This window comes from Stegostoma tigrinum, chromosome 25 (assembly GCF_030684315.1).
Source record: "Stegostoma tigrinum isolate sSteTig4 chromosome 25, sSteTig4.hap1, whole genome shotgun sequence".
Classification (NCBI taxonomy): Eukaryota; Metazoa; Chordata; class Chondrichthyes; order Orectolobiformes; family Stegostomatidae; genus Stegostoma; species Stegostoma tigrinum.
The window spans coordinates 48,683,031-48,697,537 of record NC_081378.1 but is presented as its reverse complement, the minus strand read 5'-3'; the positions used below and the strand labels follow the sequence as shown (position 1 = coordinate 48,697,537).

The 14,507-nt window shown below is 45.8% G+C and overlaps 1 protein-coding gene across 7 annotated transcripts in view; it reads right to left on the bottom strand.

Moving 5' to 3' along the window:
* Positions 1-14,507, bottom strand: part of rassf8b (Ras association domain family member 8b) — a 99,198-nt gene that overhangs the window by 38,579 nt on the left and 46,112 nt on the right. The window contains exons 1-2 of one of the 7 annotated variants that reach the window (XM_048554611.2): positions 3,920-4,554; positions 3,289-3,412 (exon numbers count right to left, since the gene is read on the bottom strand). The exons of 3 other annotated variants lie outside the window; for them this stretch is intronic. The gene's annotated coding sequence lies outside the window, so the exon portion shown is untranslated. 3 more of the 7 variants (XM_048554610.2, XM_048554608.2, XM_048554609.2) reach the window with 3 other exon arrangements.

The window sequence follows — 14,507 nt, the reverse complement described above, 5'->3', positions numbered from 1 at the left end:
CAACTACGGACAGGCAAGAAATGCCGGCCAGCCAGCGACGCCCACATCCCACAAACAAATTTTTTAAAAGTTGGAATTCTGGGATCACAGGCTCTGAGACAGCTCAGGTCAGGGTTAAGCTTTGACTAAGTTCCTACATCTGTACTCCCAACACATGCCCTGACCATCAGACCCCACACCTCCCCACCACCCACCCTCACACTCCCCACTCTTACATTTCTTACTGGTTGGGGGAATTTTCAAGCCTCAAAGTGAGGGAGAAGGTTTTGGGGAGCGCTATCTTTAGGAGGGGTCTTCAGTCCCAGAACACTGGCGGGCCCTTGGGCTCATTTTAAAACCAGGACCCGACACCACCTGAAGCTACAGCTGATCCAGAGGATCAAAACCAAGTGAAGATTGGGCCTTGTACGATCAGTACTCAGGCGTGAAACAATATCGCAAAAGGTCGTCACATGCATTAGTGAGCGAAAATGTGATATTACTGAAAAGAACTGCCTCACTGCACCCACCCTGTGCTCTGTTGAGCTCCCCAGCACAGCTCACCAGCACTCACCCCCTGATGCATAGCAGCACTGAGTTAAAAAATATGGCAATTCTGCATTATCTTAGATAGCACTTTCTAAACCGCCAACCACTTCCGTCTAGAAGGACAAGGGGCAGCAGATACATGGGAACACCACCCCCTGCAAGTTCCCCTCCGAGCCACTTACCATCCTGACTTAGAAACATACCACCGTTCCTTCACTGTTGCTGGGTCAAAATCCTGGAATTCCCCTCCCTAAGGACACTGTGGATCAACCCACAGCACATGGACTGCAGCGGTTTAAGAAAGCAGCTCACCAGCACTTGCTCAAGGGGCAACTAGGGACGGGTAACAAATGCTGGCACAGCCAGCGATGCCCACATCCCATGAAAATATTTTTGAAAATTCACAAATTGCAGAGCAATTAATAAGATCACGTGCATTACTCATGATTCACTGCAGGTTTTCATTTTGGAAAAGGACAACAAGCATAAGATATATGAAGTTTTTAAATTCCTTTCTACGGAATGTCAGGGACTCAATATATTTCAATTAAGATGTTGGTAACACAATTCTGAACAAAAGGTCAGCAGTCAGCACTAATTAACAGTGAACCATCAAGCCAGTTTTAACTGTTGCTCGCAACTTAATAACGGGTCCCATCCATCAACTCGGCTTAAGCAATTTCTCCCAGGACTGACTGCTCATTAAACCAACAGTTAATTTCAGGGCGAACGTTCATGGAGTGATATTAATTAACAGGAGGGTGGGGGGAATGCTGTGGGCTGCACTGCTTTTGAAGCAACTTCAATTTGACGTAGAATTCTCTGGTCAGCAAAACCAACAACTGTATTGACGCTGACTCTAGAGAAAGTGAACTGTCAGGGACTAAGAGATAACACGGTGTAGAGCTGGATGAACACAGCAGGCCAAGCAGCATCATAGGAGCAGGAAAGCTGACGTTTCAGGCCTAGACTCTTCATCAGAACTAACATCACTGAGAAAACACATCCTTTCGGTTAAGGGGCAGATCCGAAATTCATTCCTTCTGAAAAGCTCCACAATGCTTTAGGAACAAGATGGGAGGGAGATGAGAAAATTCAGGGAGGTGGCTCTGAGGAACTGGTGGAAACCTGGAAATGTACTCAACAGTTCGTCCAGGGATGTGGATTAGCTTTTTGAAAAAAAACTCTGCACACTCAGCACTTCGAGACAGCTGTTCCAGCAGTTTTAAACAGCACATAAATGCCCCAGGCCTTGAGCTTTCACTTTCCATTAGCAACGAAGCACAGTTAAATGTCTTTCCACGTAGAAGATGCTTTCAAACCTTATACTGCATGCAGTTGTGTAAATGACTTCAGGTGGCACAAAAAGTCAGAGACTTTAACTCTAGTGGATGTGCAATAAAGGAAGAGGTAAGGTCCCACTGGGGAGCATTAAAGGGGTGACAGGGTCTGCACTGGAGGAGGCTGGCCCTTCAAACAGCACTAGACAGGGTAAACACAGGAAGGATATTACCATTGACCTGGGAGCCCAGAATCTACAGTCTAAGGGTATGGGGTAGGCCATTCAGGGCTGGGAATGAGGAGAAACATTTTCACCAAGAGAGTGGGGAAGCCTGAGGGATTCTCTGCTACAGAAGGCAGTTGAGGGCAAGACACTGAATGTTTTCAAGAAGGAGGTAGATGTATTTCTTAAACTTAAAGGGATTAAAGGATAGAGGAAGAAAATTGGAACAGTTGACTGATCAACTATGAGGGCAGCACAATAGCTCAGTGGTTAGCATCACTGCCTCACAGCGCTAGGGACCTGGGTTTGATTCCAGCCTCAGGTGACTATCCGTGTGGAGTTTGCACATTCTCCCTGTGTCTGTGTGGGTTTGTTCCCATGGTCCAAAGATGTGCAGGTTAGGGTGGATTGACCATGCCAAAAAATTGGCCCATAGTGTCCAGGGATATGCTGGCTAGGTGGGTTAGCCACGGGAAATGCAGGGTACAGGGTGTGGGTCTGGGTGCTGTTCGCAGGGTTGGTGTCAACTCGATGGACTGAAAGGCCTGCTTTCAGATTGTGGGGATTCTGTGTTCATACTGAATGGCAGAGCAGCCTGGAAAGGCTGGATGACCTGTTTCTGGTTTGCGTGTTAATCCCCTCACATGCATGAGGTTGTGTTATCTTCATGTGAGAGTACTGTAATTTCTCTGCTACAAAAGCCTAAAGAAACTGCACAAGTAATAAGCCAAAGGGAGACAGTAATGAGAACCCCATTCCGTGCCCCTCCCCCACAAAATGCAGATCGAGCCAGTTCAAATATTAATGTAATTTGAGATACTGGATGGTCATCCCTCACAGATACAGACACTAAAATACTCCAAACATTCAGAGGGAAGACAGAAAAGCAAATCCACAGATGATATTAAACTCTAGAGCAAAGATGGCTTGTTGTTGACCGCACGTTATGCAACACTCAGTATTTGGCCTCACAAAGATCACTTTGCATTCTGCTAGAAAATAACACATTTCAGACAGGAAGGAGAAACTTCAGACACGATCCTCCTCACTGTTAGATTCTTAAAGATGTACAGCAGTTTGGGACAAGCTGCAAGTATTAGCTGAAAGGGTAAAATGTAACAGGATTTAGTGTATGTTTGTGCAATGATGCCTCAATGTGGGCTGAATGAGTTGTTATTCAAAAAGGTTTGGTATTCACGTAGTCAACAGACACTTTATCATTGGCACTAAGGACTGGAAAATTGCTACTAAATTACCTACTAATGCACACAACATGTGTGTCCGACATTTCTTGGCAGCTTCACTTTCAAAACAACAGCAGATATCAGGTTCGAAATCTTCAGTCCTGGCTTTCACACTTTCAAAGCACGAAATGGAAATCTGGATTCAGTTTGGGGAGGGGGAAAACTCAATATTAACGTTCTGACAAGCTGATTAGACCCATCTAAAAGAAAGAACAGTGACTGAATGACAGGTCTAATCTACCAAATGGACCTTTTTATATCACGAAAAATATGAATAAAGTTTCACTTCTTATAAAAGATAAATCAGTAGAGATTAGCCAGCAATCACTCGATTTAACACATTGCTTGAGACATCATCAAGTGTAGTTACCTACCGGGAATACAGTTCAGCTATAACTGACTTGCAGCAAAGAGCCAGCAGGATAACTGGATAATTCAGCTCTCTGGAGTTAAGCATTCCAATGTCTGGATTTTCTGTTCTAGTTTCTGCTTTACTCGGTCTCTATATCCCTTAGGGCGATATGTCCTTCACACTGCACTGAACTAAACTCAAACATCAGTGGGTGGGGTGGAGAGAGGGGTGGGAAACTAAACGTTCTGGTGTGGTCAGTGAAAACTACATTTTCAAATGAAAACCTCCTACCTTATGAGGCTCAGCAGAGACCAGTCCACCGGTTGCAACACTCTCCGACTTCTTCCCTCCCCCTCCTCACCATCCAGGATTTTGTTGTTGTTGTCGTTCAACAATAACGTGCAAGTTGGGAACTTCAAGTTACTGAAATCCAGGGCCAGGTTATTTAACGAGCGAGTTTGGTGCGTTTCAGAAGAGCTGACATCAGCTGGTTCAGGATAACTGATCCTGCTCGTATGTGAATACTATCAAGACCGCAGCCTGGGGGATGCAGCCAAGCTCCAAACCAAATAAAGTTAGCTTCCCCAGGCTCTCACAAATATGACAACTCTTAAAAGGGGTTCTCACTCTCTCTCCCCCTGTCTAGAAGTTTCTTTAGATTCTGACATCAGTAAACATGCTTAAAGGATTTTCATTTACCCTCTCCCCGCGCTGTGATTTCAAATTTTATTTCCCATAGGTACGATCACTTTTTACGCCCCTTTTCCAAAATTAAAAGAAACTCTATTTTCTTTTGAATGGTTAGGGTGGGAGGGGGCCCCGTGGGAAAAGGACTGAACAATGCACAAAGACTTACTAGATCCTACAGTAAGACTGACCAGTTCCTGACATGTCAATGTTTACGCAGTGAGACAGTGCTATAGATCTTAAAAGGGGCCCTCACAGGGAGTGCACAGCTCCTTAAAACGGCCTGCTCTCAAATCTCATTGGAAATCAGTCCCATATTGACTGTCTCTTGTGCACTCAAATCCTCAGCAAACCAAATCCACCGTTCCTTTATCCACAAAGCATAATCCCTTCTTAATGTCTTGTTTGAAAATAAACAGGGGCAAGATTAGCATGCTTTTATTTAACGTGGCAGTCTGCAATGGACACTGTATTAAGCCTACCCCCTGCTCCGATCTCCTCTTTTTTACTGTACAAAATGGGCCAAGACACTAACCAGGCTGCACCCAATTAAAAAGCACAGGCCAATCCCACAGTGAAGCCCACTTATGGCCACGGTGTGAACTAATTCGAGCTGTGATCCTTGGGGCATATGCTGAGTATTGGAAACGCCTAACAGCTCAGACACCGCGGGGATAAACCAAGTCTGCACGGACTATCCGTTATCACTTTAAGAGACAGATTTTTGTTCGGTATTCGAGAACAGTCTACGAGAGATTGAGTCAGCGACACTTCCCATCCCTGTGCTTTTGTTTTATTTTTGTGAACATTGAGGGAGGTGGGAGTTACAGAGTCATCAAGCACGGAAACAGGCCCTTCAGCCCAAACCGTCCATGCCGACCAAGCTTCCTAGACTGAACTAGTCCAGTTTGCCAGGGATAGTAAGAGCTGCCGATTCTGGAGTCAGAGGTAACACATTGTGGAGGAACACAGCAGGCCAGGCAGCAACAAGAGGCATGCCAGCCCAAATTATCAACTTTCCTGCTCCTCTGATACTGCGCACTTGTAGCTCCACATTGTGTTATCCCATTTGCCGAATCCCCACAGTGTGGAAACAAGCCCTTCAGCCCAACAAGTCCACACCGACCGTCGGATATCCCACACAGACCCATCCCCCTATAATCCAGCTAATCTACACATCCCTGAACGCTATGGGGCAATTTAGCATGGCCAATCCACCCTACCCTACGCATCTTTGGACTGTGGGAGGAAACCGGAGCACCCGGAGGAAACCCACGCAGACACGGGGAGAATGTGCAAACTCCACACAGACAGTCGCCCAAGGCTGGAATCAAACCTGGGTCCCTGGTGCTATGAGACAGTAGTGCTAATAACTGAGCCATCATAGTTTGGCCCATAATTCCTCTAAACCTTTCCTATCCCACCCATTAGGGCAGCACGTGGCTCAGTGGTTTGCACTGCAACCTCACAGCACCAGGGACCCAGGTTCAATTCCAGCCTCGGGTAACTGTCTGTGTGGAGTTTGCACATTCTCCCCGTGTCTGCGTGGGTTTCCTCCGAGCACTCCAGTTTCCTCCCACAGTCCAAAGATGTGCAGGCTAGGTGGATTGGCCATGCTAAATTGCCCGTAGTGTTCAGGGATGTGTGGGCTATAGGGGGATGGGATGCTCCAAGGGGCGGTGTGGACTTGTTGTCCAAAGGGCCTGTTTCCACGCTGTAGGGAATCTAATCTAATCTAAAAAAATCCATGTAGCTATCCAAATGTTTTAAATGTTGTAATCATACCTGCGTCTACAACTTCCTCTGGCAGCTCATTCAATACATGCCACCCTGTGTGAAAAAGTTGCCCTTAAGTTCACTTTTAAATTTTCTCCCTCTCATCCTAAACCATACCCTGGGGAAAAGAGCTTGGCTATTACCTTATTTATGCCCCTCATGATTTTATAAATCTCTGTAAGGTCACCCCTCAGCCTCGTACGCTCCATGGAAAATAGTCCCGTCCTGTCCAGCCTCTCCTTATAAACTCAAGCCCTCCAATCTCGGTAACATCCTTGTAAATCATTTTTGTACTCTTTCCAGTTTGATAACATCCTTCCTGTAGCAGGGCGACCAGAATATAAGGCAGGTTAAAAGAAAGAGGTAACAAGGCGTAGAGCTGGATGAACACAGCAGGCCAAGCAGCATCAATGGAGCAGGAAGGCTGATTTTCTGAAGAAGGGTCCAGAACCGAAACATCAACCTTCCTGCTCCTCTGAAGCGGCCTGGCCTGCTGTGTTCATCCAGCTCTACACCTTGTTATCTCAGATTCTCCAGCATCTGCAGTACTTACTGTCTCTTAAAAGAAAGGGAGGTGGGTTGGTTGTGGAATTAAACCCCTGGCCTATATGCTTGGAGAGTTAGAACATAGAACTTAGAAAAGTACAGCACTGTACAGGTCCTTCGGCCCACGATGTTGTGCCATGGATTAATCCTAATCCAAAAATAAAAAATAACCTAACCTACATTCCCCTCAATTCACTGCTGTCCATGTGCATGTCCAGCAGTCGCTTAAATGTCACTAATGACTCCGCTTCCACGACTCACACTGGCAAAGTATTCCGTGCACTCACAACGGAGTTGGTGACTATGAACCTATTAAAACCCAATGGGTTCACCAAACTTCTTTAGAAATGGAAATCTGCTGTCCTGACCTGGTCTGGTCTATGTGTGACTGAACACCTACAGTATAACACAGTTGACTCTTGACTGCCTTCTCTGAGCAGGCCACTCAGGACCAGGGCAACATAAATGCAGGCTTTGCCACTGATTCCCGTGTCCTGTGAAAGATATTGAGTAAGCTCAATAATAGATTCTTTAAAGTGCGAGCAGAGTACTAGGTGTGCATCAAGGACTGGAACACAACAGGAATAGTCACAGGAACATATTCCAGGCATCAGTAACCAAACTGGTAGAAATAGTATCATTGTTCACAAAATGTACTTCGGAGAAATGCAGTACTCACGGAACAGAAGCTGGCAAAAAAAAATGCAGAAAGAAAAGTCTCAGTGATAGCTTTTACGATGAAATAACAGGACAATTGGAGCAGAGAAGATACCAGCAGTTGAAGGGCTAGTACCAATTTAGAATGGGCTGAAGGATCACCCCTATGAGTTGCACTCTCGCTTGTATGGAATTTGCTAATGCTACAATCCAGTTTTTGTTGAGGTCTTGAACCATACAGCGCAGGCAGAGGCCATTCAGCCCATTGTGTCTACGCCAGCTCATTCAATAAACGATCCAGTTACTTCCCCTCTAAAGCATGCAAACCTTTTGTTTCGAGTTTCTCTTCTTGCTTTAAAATAGATCACATAGCAATTAAAAACAATGCACAAAACATCATCTTGCAGACATTTTGCTGGAGTGGATTACGTTTACAAATCCCTTGAGTTATTCTTGCTCTGGACGGAGGTAAATGAGCACTCGAGACAATGAGGCAATAAAAGCTTGAGGCCTGTTATTCTAGTTGCCAGGAGGCTGGCTCCCTATAGCGGAATGGATGGGGCTAGGAGTGAAAAGTCTCAAAGGTCAATGTTACCATCTGCCTGCTTGGCCTCAGTAGTAGGTACAGCTTGCCCACCCCTTCCCGCTGTCCTCTCACCAAACAACCTCCAGTGATGGCTTGGCTGCAAAGGCGTTTTTTCAACTTAAAGCCAAGAAAGGTTGGAGAGAGGGAGCCCCTGTTTTGAAGCGTCTCTGTGTCACTTAGCTACCATGGCAACCAGCTGCTCCCATCAAGCACCAAAGCCTCTGCTTCGGCCTCCAGTTTGAAGAGGTGGCCTACTGCACTTGGCTGGTTGGCAGACCAGTCCTCTGGTCGTTCATTGGGGAAAGATACTCAGAGTGACTGTCGCACTAGAAGGCCTTATGATTGCCCATCTGGGCCTGCTTCAGGGGGTCAGGAAGAGATAAATTCTCAAGGGGACATCCTGCCTGTTACATTTGTGTGTGAATGGTACTGCCTTGCTGTAAAGTCTGTAATTCTAATTTCCAGTGAGTACAAACAGCGCGTGCGCGTGTGTGTGTGTGTGTGTGTGTGTGTGTGTGTGTGTGTGTGTGTGTGGGGGCGGGGTTGCTGATGTGGATGGGTGGTCAGCTGGCGAGTGGGGCTCAGGTCCAACTATCATTTTGTAACCAGCAATTTGTGATGGGGCAGTTTGGTGGATTTTACATTGCTACCTTCTAATGAATGGTCAGTAAATTCCAACACATATAAAATATATTCCTTTAAAGTTTGACTGACTACACCAGGAATACTTAAACAGTACATTGGTTAGGAAAATGCAGGCTACTGAAAACATACAACAAAAGACCAGGCAGAGGATTACTGTTGTATCATTAAACGTATTGGGTCACGCAGTCCTATAGTACATGAGAAAAAAAAACACATAAAAGCTCTGCTTCTTAAGTACTAATCAGTGAAGGAGCTGGGGATGGGGTGATAATAATTTGATCCTATATGTTTCTATCATGCAGAAATAGCTCGCAATCACAGTGGCTTTAATAACATGTTACACTTAAACCCAGAATATGCCTCAGGAGGTCAAGGAGGAGAGACTGAGACAGGAAGGAAATTATTTTGCTAAAGTTTAGCTGTTTCTCTCTCAGCTTCCTAACTCCCATCACAAAGCCATAGGGGTTTACAGCATGTAAGAGCCCCCACCCCAAGAGAAAACATCTTCCTCATCTCTATCCTAGCGAGGCAACCCCTTACTTTGAGATTATATACTCTGCTCCTAGACTCTCCCAAAAGGGGAAACAACTTTTTAGCATCTACCCTGTCAAGTCCCCTGAGAATCTTATATGTGTTACAATTAGCGCTCCATTCATTCATCCAAACCCCAACCTTGCATCAGAAAATCCCTCCAGACCTGGGATCTGTCTAGTTAACCTTTTCTGGACTGCCTCCAATGGTACTGTATTTTTCCTTGGATAAGGGGCCCATAACCTTTCACATTATCCCAGATGTGGTTGACTGGTATCGTGGAATGTTTTAGCAAGACCTCCCTATTTTTACACCCAATTCTCTTTGAAATAAATACCACAATTCCACTGGCTTTCCCTATCACCCACTGAATTTGGATGCTACCTTTGTGTGATCCATGCACTAGGACCTCCATCTACCTATTCCAACTTCAGCACTTGATCCATAGCCTTGCATGTTACGGCACTTAAAAGTATTCCTCTAAATGTTAGATGTTGTAACGGTTCCCATCTCTGCCACCCTCTCAGGCAGAGAGTTCCAGAGACCTACCAACCTCTGGGTGAAGAAATTCTACCTTATATCCCTTTTAAACCTCTTACCTGAGACCTTTTGATTCAAGGGTTAGAGAATAGAAATGGCTTATCCGTTTCACATTGAAGCCAGCACTATCAGTTTCATTTGTGTGTTTTGTTCATTCATTCACTTGATCACTACAACAGCCCGAAACCAATCCCTGGCCCCCACCATGAGATCCAGCACATGGTCAACAAAGAGTACAGTTCCAAACCACACACACAGCAACATCAGTGTTGGTTACAACACTTCTGTTTCTAGTATCAGAGCTTTTGCGATGTGGAGATGGACAGGCTGTTGTATATAGCATGGTGTATCCGATGTTAATAACCAAGGGACTTTAATTCTTTTGAAAAGTGCCATTCTTAAAATCTATGCAAATACAAACTTAGATTGTTTTCTTAAGAAAATTCTCTGAAAGCATATGTTTGGTAAAGCCAGTCTGTTCCTAGCTGAACTCGAGAAGGTAGTGTTGCAGAGCTGCTTCTTTGAACATGGAGTGATCCATGTGAAGGACATTCACCAAGATTTGGATCCAGTGACGATGAAGGAACTTGCCACATTTTTCTGACTCAGGATGGTGTGCGGCTTGTGGGGTGAACCTGAAGCTGGTTCCCTGTTCCCTCACCCGGCAAAGGAACAGTTTGTGGGATTGGGAGGATTTTTTGAGCTAGCTACCCATGGAACTCAACACAACAACCATTTGCAGCACTTCCTAATGATGTGCGCCTATGAACCAAATACTCCAGTTTATAAAAATCCCCTTGATTATAGAATCTCATCCGAATCGATACCAGCGAGATTTCTTGGAGTTGAAACATTACTGATTCAATGCTGAACCATTAATCTCTCCATGTTCAGTCATGGATCCCGATTCTCCCTGGCGGAGTTGGCATTGTAATCTTAGTGGCCCAGCTTAAGACCTTCAGTGGCAGAGAGGGAGAACAGGTTGAGAAGTTGGGACTGTTTTTATGAAGGGCCTGGACAGACCAGATTGAGAGAAACTGTTTCTACTGGTGGAAGGGTTGAGCACCAGAAGGACACCAACTTAAAGGTGTCACATTTTCGCACAGAGAATGGTTGGCATCTATACCTTGACAGCATGGTAATGGCCGATTCAATTGGGAATTTCCCACTGGAATTGGATTGTTACCTGTGAAGAAGATGGTGTGGGGCCACAAGGGTTGGAGAAGGAACATTGGAGAGTGGTATTAGGTGAAATGCTCCTTAAATGGGCCAGCAGAGAAAGTACAGGCCAAATGTATGTCACAATCCTAAGGTTCTATTTTATAAGAGGTCTTGTCCTTTAGGGAAGAAAACTGCCACACTTACCTGGTCTGGCCTACATGTGACTCCAGACCCACAGCAATGCGGTTGACTCTTAACTGCCCTCTGCACAATTAGGGGTTGGCAATAAATGCTGGCCTAGCCAGAGATACCCACATCACATGAACAAATTAAAATAAAACACAAAGACTCCTGATCTTAAGTTGCTTGTGCAAAGACATGCCCTCAGCAATACTATTGCCTATTTGTCACCCCCACAGCAGTGGCCAGTTTAGTTCTTAGGAGTGGAATGTCTGATGAAAATGAAGGAGGAAACATCTCTCGTTTGCTTGATCTCTGCAACTGGCTTTCCCCCATCCCCGGCCCTCCCCGGTTAGGCCCAGCTCATGGTCAAGAAACAGTAGAGTTCCAGCACCATCAATGTTGGTAACAAGTCTAGTCCATCGATGGGACATTTCCATTTCAAATACATTTTAGACACTAAGGTTGGATATTCCCTCTGGGAGCAGGAAGTATGGGACCATTTCTGTAACTTCCTGGAACAAACAATAAGGCACAACCTGCAAATGACACACCTTGCTCTGATTCATCTTGAATAGTTCAAAATGCAGTACACTTATTTCCCAGGATTATTGTGTTTGTTGCTTACTATTCTTTCCCCTGGGCTACTTACCAAGACGTGAACAACTAACGGGCAGATAATTAAGGTTAGGAGGTGGCACCTCGAAAGGCCAGAGGGAGAGACAACCTTCAGTGGAAGATAAGTGAGAGAGAACATGCATAATCCAAGATGAAGGCAATGGCCTGGTGGCATTATCACTGGACTGTTGACCCACAGACCCAGATAATGTCCTGGGGACCTGGGTTTAAATCCCACCATGGCTGATGGTGAAATTTAAATTCAATTAAAAATATCTAATGATGACCATTGTTGGGAAATAAACCCATCTGGTTCACAAATGCCCTTTAGGGAAGGAAACTGCCATCCTTACCAGGTCTGGCCTACATGTGACTTCAGACCCACATCAATGTGATTGACTCTCAACTGTCCTCTGGGCAATTAGGGATGGACAATAAATGCTGCTTGGTCAGCGATGCCCTCATCCTGTGAATGAATAAATAAAGAGGTAGAGATGCCTCTCTTCAACCTTTCACAGCCCTTTATTGGAAAATGGATGCTGCAACAGGAAGGTTTCTGACTGCTCCTGTAGTATGGAAGAACGGAGGGAGAGAGAACATTCAGGCCTGCCTACAGCACTAGCTCATTGCCCTCCGGCAAGGTGTCCACCTCTAAACAGGTCCTGAGGGAACCTGGTGCCTGATTGGAAAATTCCAGTTGGCTTTCTTTAATTTTGCTCCATTAGGCCTTTAATGGAAAGGTGGCACAATGGTAGTGTCCCTACCTCTGAGGCAAGAGGCCCAGATTCAAGTACCACTTGCCCCAGAAGTGTGTCACAACATCTCTGAACAGGTTGATTAGGAAATGCCTAGGCCCTTAATGAGCTTTAAGTGTGCAGACTGATCGGCCCCAATCCAATCTCTGCCCCTCCAATGACAGACAAAGGCAGCAGATACATTGGAACACTAACACCTACAAATTCACCTCCAGGCCACTCACCATCCTGACTTGGAAATATATCACTGGTCTGCACTGTCGTTGGGTCAAAATCCCGGAATGCACCCCCACCCCACCAAGGTCATTGTGGGTCAACCTCCAGACTGCAGCAGTTCAAGAAGGCAGATTACCACCACCTTCTCAGGGGGCAACTAGGGATGGACAAGAAATGCTGGTCCAGGCAGTGATGCCTATTTCCCATAAAAGAATCGATTTTACCAATGTCCCGATGAAAAGTCCTGACCTGAAATGCTGACTTTCCGGCTCCTTGGATGCTGTCTGACCTGCTGTGCACCCCCAGCTCCACGTTTTATTGACCCCCCACCAACTGTACCCCACTCCACATTTGTCCTGAAGGCTGCTTTGAAGAAGTTTTCTCCCCAGCAGCTGAGCTAGACTTGAATACAGGCCCCAGGCTCAAAAGGCAGCTGCTTAACTCTGTGATAACAAGGTGTAGAGCTGGATGGACACAGCAGGCCAGGCAGCATCAGAGAAGCAGGAAGGCTGACGTTTCAGGCCTAGACCCTTCTTCAAAAAGATTTTCCGAAGAAGGGTCTAGACCTGAAATGTCAGCCTTCCTGCTCCCCTGACGCTGCTTGGCCTGCTGTGTTCATCCAGCTCTACACCTTATTATCTCAGATTCTCCAGCATCTGCAGTTCCCACTATCTCTGCTCAATTCTTGGGACAGTTTCTGAATTCTGCTGTTACCAACAGATACTGCCTACAGGTTGAAAGTGGCAGAATCGCAAAGTTCAACAAGCGAGCCATTATTTTCTGGAAAAGTGTGCCGATATTTGATTTCATTCTTAAACAGAACAAACCCCAGTCTTGAAGTTGGAGTCAACAGAGTGTTGGGTGACATGCTTTAATAATAACATTGAAGTAACTGGGAAACTGCAGCTTTCTCCAATCCTTTATTCCGACTTTGAAGATGAGTGGACAATCTTTGGAATGGGTGCGGCTTTGCAAAAGTCCACACCAGTTTGTGAAGGACTTTTAGATGATCTGTGAAAAGCCTGCTGACAATCAGAGTTCCTCCCCAGCAAGGGGCATTTCTGAATTAATCGTGTGAACACATCAGGTGCCAATTCCAAGCAGAGGTACTCCTGAAGTTTTCCAGCGCATGTATGAAACAGCTCCCTCTCCTCTTCCAATGCTAAAAGATTAAGGTAATCAATTTCTTCATCTAATTCTAGCCTCTTGCACATCACTGTTTTCCTCTACCCTATGAATGGCACTTTTAGGTGCCCGGGCACTACACTCTAGAACTGCTCCCTAAACCCGTCCAGCTGTGTCGCCTCGCTTCCTAAAATCTACTTCTTACATGAGCTTTAGGCCACCTGCCTACATCACCACTTATGTGGCACATTGATACACTTACAGCGGAAGCAGGCCATTCTGCCCATCGGATCCACGCTGACCCCTCTAAAGAGAAACCCACCCAGACCCATCCCTCTTCCCTGTAACCCCGCATTTCCCATGACTAAACCACCTGAACACTAAGGGCAATTTCCCACAGCCAATTTACCTAGCCTGGACTGTGGGAGGAAATCAGAGAACCCAGGGGAAACCAGCATAGACACGGGCCCAGGAGGGGGAATGTGCAAGCTCCACACAGACAGCCCAAGGGTGGAATTAAACCTGGGTCCCTGGTGCTATAAGGCAGTGGAACTAACCACTGAGCTCCTGTTCCACCTCCTACGCGCCTCACTCTATGAAAGGCACTACTTAAGGGTCAGTTGTTGTTGTCGTCAGCGGTGCAGAAGTCAAATTCCATCACTAAGACAAAACTGTACATTGGAGTGCACAATGATCACAGGAGGAAGCCATTCGGCTCATTGTGCCTGCACTCGTTCTATCACCGAATGCCTGTGTCTATAACCTAGAGCCTTTTCCAGAGATCCCTCCATATCATCATACAAATGGAAGTTGTGAGGCTGAAACAGAGGCACTAATATTCTGTCACTACAGGTCA